Genomic DNA, 8,872 nt, shown 5'->3' on the forward strand with positions numbered 1-8,872 from the left:
TGAAGCAATTTTAAAAATGCGTATAAAACAATCCAAAAAAAGGAGATACATATTTAGTGTGTCCTGATTTGAAAAGTGAATCAGTCATTCTGAATCACAGGTTCAGATATAAAGCATAAGTGTTTATAATATGGGGAAAAGTAAAGCACAAATATTTTAGATATAACCATAAAAATATTGAATTTGAATGCTGTGATTTGTGAACTTTTTAAAACCCAGTAGGGATCCTCTTTTTATCTATTTAGGTGTCTTTAGAACATCTCTTAACTTTTTCTCATCTAGGTAAGAAATATTTTCCTTCTTCCAATACCAAGCAAGCAAAAGCACCTTATATAACCATTTTCTTTTGAAAGAGGCATGCAATTCAACCACAGAATTTTGGAAAATTTGTCCATTAGTAACATACAAACAGTGCACCCTATAGAAAGTTAGTATTTGAGAATGGGGTTTGTAATCACTGTTTCAAATTTGCTTTTCAACTTCAGGACCATGAAAGAATAATCATTCCGTTGTTTAATATATGTATAAATGCATTTCCTTGCTGTGTTCTGAATTGTTCACTACGGTATCGTGCAGATTCTCTCTTCTCACCCCCTATATAGATTACACAGTACATGCATTTATTCAAGTATTTTCTCATGCTTCTTCACAGCTCCAGTAAAGTGTAAGTCACAGTCCAGGGGTAAATGCAGTAGTCGCCCCCACCCCTATCTGCAGTTTTGCTTTCATTGGTTTCAGTTATCTGTAGTCAACTGTGGTCCAAAAATATTAAATGGAAAGTTCCAGGAAGAAAAAATTCGTAATTTTTAAATTGCATGCCGTTTTGAGTATCCTGATGAAATCTTGCACTGTCCTGCCTGGGACATGAATCATCTCTTCGTGCAGTGCATCCATGTTGTATATGTGCTACCGGCCCGTTAGTCACTTAGCCATCTGGGTCATCAGATCTGCTGTCACAGTATGCTTGTGTTAAAATAACCCTTATTTTACTTAATAAAGGTCCCAAAACTCAAGGATGATGATACTGGCAATTCAGAGGTGCCAAAGAAAAGCTGGAAAGTACTTCCTTGAAGTGAAGAATTGAAAAGTCTCAACTAAATAGGGAAAGAAAAAAAAAATTATGTGCCGAGGTTGCTGAGATCTATAGTAAGAACAAATCTATCTGTGAAATTGTGAAGAAGGAAAGAAGAAATTCGTGCTGGTTTTATTGTTATTGATCTCTCACTGTTCCTAATTTATAAATTAAACTTTATTGTAGGCATGTATCTAGAGTAAAAAAGCATAGTATATATAGGGTTGGGTACTAATCATGGTTTTAGGCATTCACTGGGGGTCTGGGACATATCCCCTGAAGATAAGGTGGTGGGGAGGGCTATTATATACTTTGTATTTTTAGCCAGCAACTACTTTTTCTTCACATAAAAAAAATTGCCACAGAAAATATAAGTTTTTCTCCTCCTTTTCCTCCTTTTTAAAACATTAGGCTTTGGGGGAAGAAGATAATGAATATAATTAATTCGATATTTAAAAAGAAAAAGGATACAAATGGGGAAGCAATGATGGGAAGCCCTCAACTCTTCCAGTCGTGCTTCAAAGCCCAAGGATCATCTTCTCCTTCCCATTTAAGGTTCCGTAGTATTTTAACATTGCTTTATTAGAGCACTTATCCTACTGTGTATTGGAAAGCTCTTCTCATCCTTTAAGCCTAATATTTTTACTACAGCAACCAGTTGTACTCTGTGAACTCACAGCACCTTGCCTTAGCTGCACTGTGTACCCCTTGCTTCCTGCACCAGAGCTTTGCTGCTGCCTCAGCTGTGTGGAACACATGCAGGAACCCCCTTACCCATTCTCACCATAGACTACCCTGGATGTGTGAAGGAGCTAATAACCCATGGGGCAACTCTTGAACAAGGAGGATGGGAGGCAGTGGTTAAATGCTCCTCTCTTGTTCTTCAGGTTAGCAATTCTGAGGTCCCTTCCACACAGTTCCTCAGAAGGTCACTAAAGGAATCATGCTTCAGCTGCCAACTGATAACAGCTGTAATAGCCAACTAATAACACATTTCATATTGCCTTTTTCTCATTTCCTGTTTTGCTCTTCTTACTTCCCTACTCCTGTTTGTAATTACTTTACAAAAATCAACCTACATGCAGGCTCTTGTCCCAGATCTGTCTTATGGGGAACCCAGGCTAAGTCAATTGTTACCTGAAGTAGCTCTAGAAAGTAGCCTGTCAGAATGGGAGTCAGGTATTGTATCACTCTTGGGGCAGTTAGTGATAGGGACCCCTCTGGTGATGAACCTGGTATAACATCACAATTACTAAGACTTTCTCCAGTGGTAGATTGGCTTGAGGAGCAGTTGTAGGTCAAACATCAGTATAAGTGATAGGTAACACTTGACACGGAGAGAGTGGTAATAACAAGGACTATGAAGTTGAAGGCTTCTTTTCTTTCTTAAATAATTCTGACATTGAAATAATTTTATTTGGTATTTCTCCACTGATAAAAAATGACAATTTGGGAATTTGGAGAGGATTCTGGGAGGATGGTCGAATAGGAAGCAACAGGAATCTCTGTTTCCGCCTAGACAACAATTGCACTGGTGGAATGTCTGATACAACCTTTTTTTTTTTTTAATTCTGAAGTCTGTTGAAGATGGAGTTGACTGCTTTTTGTTAAAGTCTTTAGGAGATTTGAGAAAAAAATAGGTAACTACAAACTCAAGGTATACAGTGAGCATCAGAAAAATGCACCTCAGTATTTGAAAAACCCTATTTACAGCAGCTGGAGCACAAACAATATGGAAATTCAAACTCAGGGTTTAATGGTAAGGATGGTTATGCTACTAAATACTAAACCTTGACAGGTCTCCTATTTTGAAATGAGGGGTCCCTTATGAAAAGAGTGGGACCCTGAGACCTGGGATTGGGACATTTGTATAGATGAGCCTATTCTGGCATATCTTGAACCCCAGATTTTCTTTCACTCACTGGGCTGGCAGAAGCAGCTCCCTTACCCTAGTTGGAGGCAGTCATCCTCAACTTGCCTTGACACTTCCCCCAAAAACCTAACATGAAGCAGGTGCCTCATAGATAATATACCATCTCCTCACCAGACTTAAAATGAGGGTCAGATTACAGCACTTCCCAAGGGGTGGTGGAAATAATAAGAACATGCTGTGAGAAGTATTGTGTACACACTGAAAGGATACAGGACCTGGAACAAGGGGAGCACATGTGTATCTAGAGAAGTCAGCATCTGTGGCTGGAAAGGGAAAAAGCTTATTGACATGGGATGTTACACTTGGGGCTTAACATCTTCACGAGGACACCTGGAACCTAATACGCTGCTGAGCTAATTCTTGAAATTGGATAAAATGGTGGCTTATAGTATGTGAAGCAGAAATGCTAAAACTGCCTTGGTGGAGTATCGAGGAAAGGTCAAAGGTTTGGAGAGATAATAATGTTATGATGTTAGACTATAAATGTATAATGTTATATGAGACCAGAGAACCCACCATCTGACTGTGTTTACCTCAAGGAGAATAGAATAGAGGAGACTGTAGAGGGGAGCACTATCATTCTTGAGAAACTCAGTTATGATCTGGGTAACTATAGGTAGCCTCTGTGGCCCAGGACTGAGTAGGCAGTGCTGCCATAGAACTGGAATGTCTAGTGTTGATGGGTTTGATAAATTTCCAGAATATCAGATTCCTATGGAGATGCTAATTAACAGAAGCCATGTGAATGTAATTACTGTAATGAGCAGCAAGGCTGGTGTGGCAGTCAGAGTGCATTAACATCAGATATCCATGACTTTAGCTAATAGTCCAAGGTGTACCTAAGAGTGATATGGGTAGCTAGCCACCTTGACTTATAAGCCAGAAAAAAAAAAAATTGAGAGCTGGTGAGCAGTAGGCTATTTTCAGCTCTTGGAATAGATCATTTTGGTTTGTCACCCTTTTTGCAGATTTACTCCAGTTTTATTTTTTTATTTTTAATTTTTTTAAAGATTTTATTTATTTATTTGAGAGAGAGAGAATGAGAGCCAGAGAGCATGAGAGGGAAGACGGTCAGAGGGAGAAGCAGACTCCCTGCTGAGCAGGGAGCCGGATGTGGGACTCGATCCCGGGACTCCAGGATCATGACCTGAGCTGAAGGCAGTTGCTTAAGCAACTGAGCCACCCAGGCGCCCTTACTCCAGTTTTAAAACCCAGAGCCTATTGACTGAAAGAGAAGCTGGGTCCCCTTAATAAAATAACCAGAAATGTTACCCCAAGAATATATGATAAATATTCTCCTAATTTTTCCCCAGGGAGATATGTGGACATTTAACCAGAATAACTCTAGTCTGAAGAAAGGTGACTACTCAGATGTTTCGGATTGCTGAATACCGTAAATTTAGTGACTGAGTTGACATTGATAGTAAGAGACCTGAATTGCCATTATGGCCCTCTCTTAGAATGGGACACATGGGGACCAGGTGATCAAAGGAATCTTGGCTAAGAATATCTCATAGTAAGTCCAATAGGTCCACCCCTCACCCTGTGGTCATTCCTAGGAGCAAGAGAGGATATCGTAGCAGTTTTGGCCGTGGTGCAATTGGCCCTGTCACCCAGTAGATCTGATTATGCTAAAGGTTTCTGTGGTGAATAAAGATACGGGATAGAGTCTCTGGAAAGCCCCAATAGGAGAGATATAGTATAGACTCTTTAGGTTTCTGGAGCAAGGCCATGCCTTCTTAGCTAAGAATATTTGAAAAGCAGTTCCTGCCATGTCCCTGGCTTCTAGTAAAGGATGAGTACCTGACCATAGAACATACAAGTGACTATGACCAGAGCTTTCTATCATGAAATAGGTATTATCAAATCTACCAAGTCATAAGGTCAAGAGGGCACAACAACAGTCCATCATATGATGGAAGTACTACTTTCAGGATCCAGTCTGACAAGGTCCAGAGGGCACAAAGTAAGTTGCATGAATAGATGTCCCAGAACCCTATGTCACCTACTTCTATTGCATGGATGACTTTCCCTCCACTTACACGCATGGCTTCATGGGAAGATTTCCACAAGTAAATAACAGAGGGAAAAAGACAAGTCTAATGGGTTACCTTGAAATGTTGGTACTAGCTTAAAGTGAACTGTTCCCATACGATAGATCCATTCAGGAAAGGCCCCAGATGACAGTGATGAAGGGAAAGCCTTCTAGTGAGCAGTCATGTGAGCAATCTACTTTGCCATTTACTTGTGGAGAAATGTCCTTAAGTACACATATTTAAGGACCCCTGGCAAATGGTTTGGCTAATTGATCAGGATAAGATTTGACGTTGGGAGGCAAGGAAGTTTGGGAAAGAGGTATGTGGATGGATTTACAGTAAGGGGCACAAGGCATGAGGATCTTTATGTTTCACGTTAATTTCTATCAGAGCAGAGACACTGTGGAGGAAGCCCTGAACAACCAGGTAGACACAGTGATTCATCCAGTGGATATTAGCCAGCTTCTGTCCTCAGACATTCTAGAGTTTACATAATGCATTCATGAGCAGAAGGACCATGTTGACAGGGATAGGGGCTACATATGGGCCCAATAGCATGTATTCCTTCTTACCATGTTGAACTAGTGACTTACTCTTTAATGCCCCAAGTCGCAGCAATCGAGGCCAATACCAAGACCTTAACATGATACCATTTCTTGAGGAGACTTGCCAGCTACTTGATAGCAAGTTGATTATATCGAACTCCTATTTGAGAAAAAATAATTCATCCATGCTGTGATCAGCATCTACTCTAAATTTGGATCTGCTTTCCATGCCTAACACATCTTCCAGAACCACCATCCAAAAAGTTTACAGGATGCCTGATTTCCTGACATTAGATCCTGTATCTTATCACCCAAGAACAAGTGACCCATTTTATGACAGAGGAGAAATGAAAATAGGTACATTCCTGTAGAAGCTACCATATACTGCATTACCCGAGAGCAGCCAACTTAAAAGAATGAAAAGAAGAAATAGCTTATTAAAGTGTTAACTAAGTGCAAGCTCAGCTTTCTGTAAGGTTGGGCTGCTGTTCCACAGGATATAGTATTCACCCTGAACCAATGATTTATTTTTGAAAGAAGATGGTCCTCTCAAAAAGGAGAAAAAGATATATTGCCACTATTGCAAACAGTAAAATATTAAAGACAGGAAAGCAGACATTCACTATCTTTAGGTTTTTTACACAAGTAGTCTACAAGATTATTTAGAATAAATTATTGCTAAATTACTTCAGTTTCTGATATGTACAGATAAAAGGCTACGGGATAGAGTCTCTGGAAATCCCAATGATACTGGTTTTAATGAGGGAAGGAGAGATGGAAATACATCCATACATGACCCTTTTTCTCCTCTTAGCTCTTCATCTTTGTCTTTTACCTTCTTATTTTCATTCGAACATAGACGGGAGACACAGGGATGGTTAGTTTTGACTGGGAAAATGGGCCCATATTTAGGAAATCAAAGAGTTCTTATTTTTCCCCAGATTATAACTCAGACTTCAGCAGCTTGCAACAAAGATTTTTTTTCCTGGCATACAAGCGACCTTCCGTGTCCTACATGTAATAGATAGTAGACAAAAAAAGAAAGGAACCATGTCTTACTAATTTATTCTAGTTTCAGCCGTGCCTACACTAAAATATTATTTGTATAGTACATAGCCAATAGGCATTGATTTCTAAATAGAGTTTCTTTCAGAATTTCCATAGCCACTTCTGCTGCTGCTTCTGGCCTCTAAACATGAGGGACCTCTCACTTCCTTCGGTCTGTCCCAAGTTTCTGTCTTTCCCAGTCCTCTTTACCCACCCCCAACTTGTCCTTTATTCCTCGTCACAGTAAAAAATTTTACTCCATTAAGTGCTGATTTTACTAGGTATTGACTCAATGACTTCATTAGGTTAATTTATACTTAATGGATTTTTGGACTTAAGTGCAAGAGGTAGCATATGCATCTTAAGATGAGTATTTTGCACAATGAATCTTCTAATTGAAGATTTATATGGGCAGCATATTTTTTTGTTAAATCATCGTTCCTGGTGCTATCTGATCATTTCTTACCCTAATTTTGCTCTTGTAGAGCAAATTTATAAATTGACATCAGAAGCATTTATCACCAACTATCATTTTTCATCTAAGGAATAGTAAAAAGAGTTATCACTAGAGGTAAGATTACACATGTGTGAGGAATATAGGAAACCAGAAATTATTAATCTATGAAAAGTGAGGGGTGTCTGTACAAATCTCACCTTATGTGGTACACTCACAGAGAAGATGAATGTTCAAGCCACTTCTTATTAAAAGCTACTTGCCAAGAGAAACACATTTTTTCCACAGGCCCCTCTAGGGTATTATTTATTGCAACAGTGTCACACCTGAAAATTTGTCATTGCAACAGGTGTTATTTCAGTGGTGGACTAGTGGCTAAGTGAATGCAGATCTCTTAGGATTTGTCATGATTAAGGAATGAATCATAGTGTAGCAGAACATTAGAGAGGCAGGAAAACGAGACTGCATCTATACTAAATGCTTTTACTACCTTGGTTTTTGTCAAAGATCAAAAGACAAGCTTCAGAAGATCTGAAAACTTTGGCAACCAAATCACACCCTTGAGTAACCTGCAATAACTATAATAGCCTTTTATCTGTACATATCAGAAACTGAAGTAATTTAGCAATAATTTATTCTAAATAATCTTGTAGACTACTTGTGTAGAAAACCTAAAGATAATGAATGTCTGTTTTCCTGTCCTTAATATTTTACTGTTTGCAATAGTGGCAATATATCTTTTTCTCCTTTTTGAGAGGACCATCTTCTTTCAAAAATAATGAAGTAATTTATATCAATGACTTTTTCAAACTGCAGTTTGCAAACCTGTTAGGGAGTGGATTGTGGAATCTATTTAGTGAGTTGTAACACACAAATAATTAAATAGAATTGAAAATATCAGACTGCCTCACATTTATTATGTGTATACATTTGTTTCAAGAGTTTTGTTCTTATTTTGGACCCAGTCACAAATGTTCAAGGTCCATCAATTTAGAGTGTTTACAGAAACCAGTTTTAAACACTTTGCACTTTGGTTTTTCACAGTATTATCTTTTGGGTAACTAGTCAATATCCAAAATATTTTCAATGATTAATGACTGGAGAAGATTTGGAGGGGAACCTTACGCTTAAACATGCCTCCAGTGCAGCTTAAAAACTAAGGAAAGAAAGACAGCCTGCTACTATACTCTTCAATTTGATTTTATTTATAACTTGAAAGAAAACATATATGGATGGATGGATGGATGGATGGATGGATGGATGGATGGATGGATAGAACTTGCATATATGGAGCCTCAAATTGTAAATGTATTCATTGGAAGTGGTTCATTTTCATAGTATATAGCTCTCTTTCTAATCTATAAATTAAGAAACTTTGGTTTACAAGTAAAAGTAAGTTTAGCTCAAACCAGCTTAAACAGTAAAAGGAGGTATGACAGACTTTTTGCAGTTTGATGTAGAAATTGATAATCACACTGTGTCATCAGGTTTCTAGCTCCATTTATATTGGGGTTTTCTTGCTCTGTCATCTTCTAGGTCATCTTCATCTAAAGACAGCTTCTTTTTGCAGATGAAATGACTGTGGGTGTTACAGGTCTCAAAATGACAAACCACAAAGTCCAGTGCAAGAGAAAATACTCTGATTTTTGCCACTATTCTAAATATTTTCCTCATATTTTAGAAAATTCTGCAGCCTTGAGGCACCTGGGTGGCTCAATTGGTTAAGCATCTGCCTTCAGCTCAGGTCATGATCCCAGGGTCCTGGGATTGAGCCCCACATTGGGC

At 38.6% G+C, this 8,872-nt stretch overlaps 1 protein-coding gene across 1 annotated transcript in view; it reads left to right on the top strand.

The window, feature by feature from the left end:
- CUNH4orf33 (chromosome unknown C4orf33 homolog) overlaps positions 1-7,987 on the top strand; it is a 29,743-nt gene extending 21,756 nt beyond the window's left edge. The window contains exon 8 of the mRNA XM_025874182.2: positions 1,000-7,987. The gene's annotated coding sequence lies outside the window, so the exon portion shown is untranslated. The remainder of the gene's footprint in view (positions 1-999) is intronic.
- Positions 7,988-8,872: the final 885 nt, after the last annotated feature.

The sequence above is a fragment of the Callorhinus ursinus genome, unplaced genomic scaffold (assembly GCF_003265705.2).
Source record: "Callorhinus ursinus isolate GAN/ISIS: 27379988/994484 unplaced genomic scaffold, GSC_fseal_2.0 scaffold4, whole genome shotgun sequence".
In the NCBI taxonomy this organism is placed as follows: domain Eukaryota; kingdom Metazoa; phylum Chordata; class Mammalia; order Carnivora; family Otariidae; genus Callorhinus; species Callorhinus ursinus.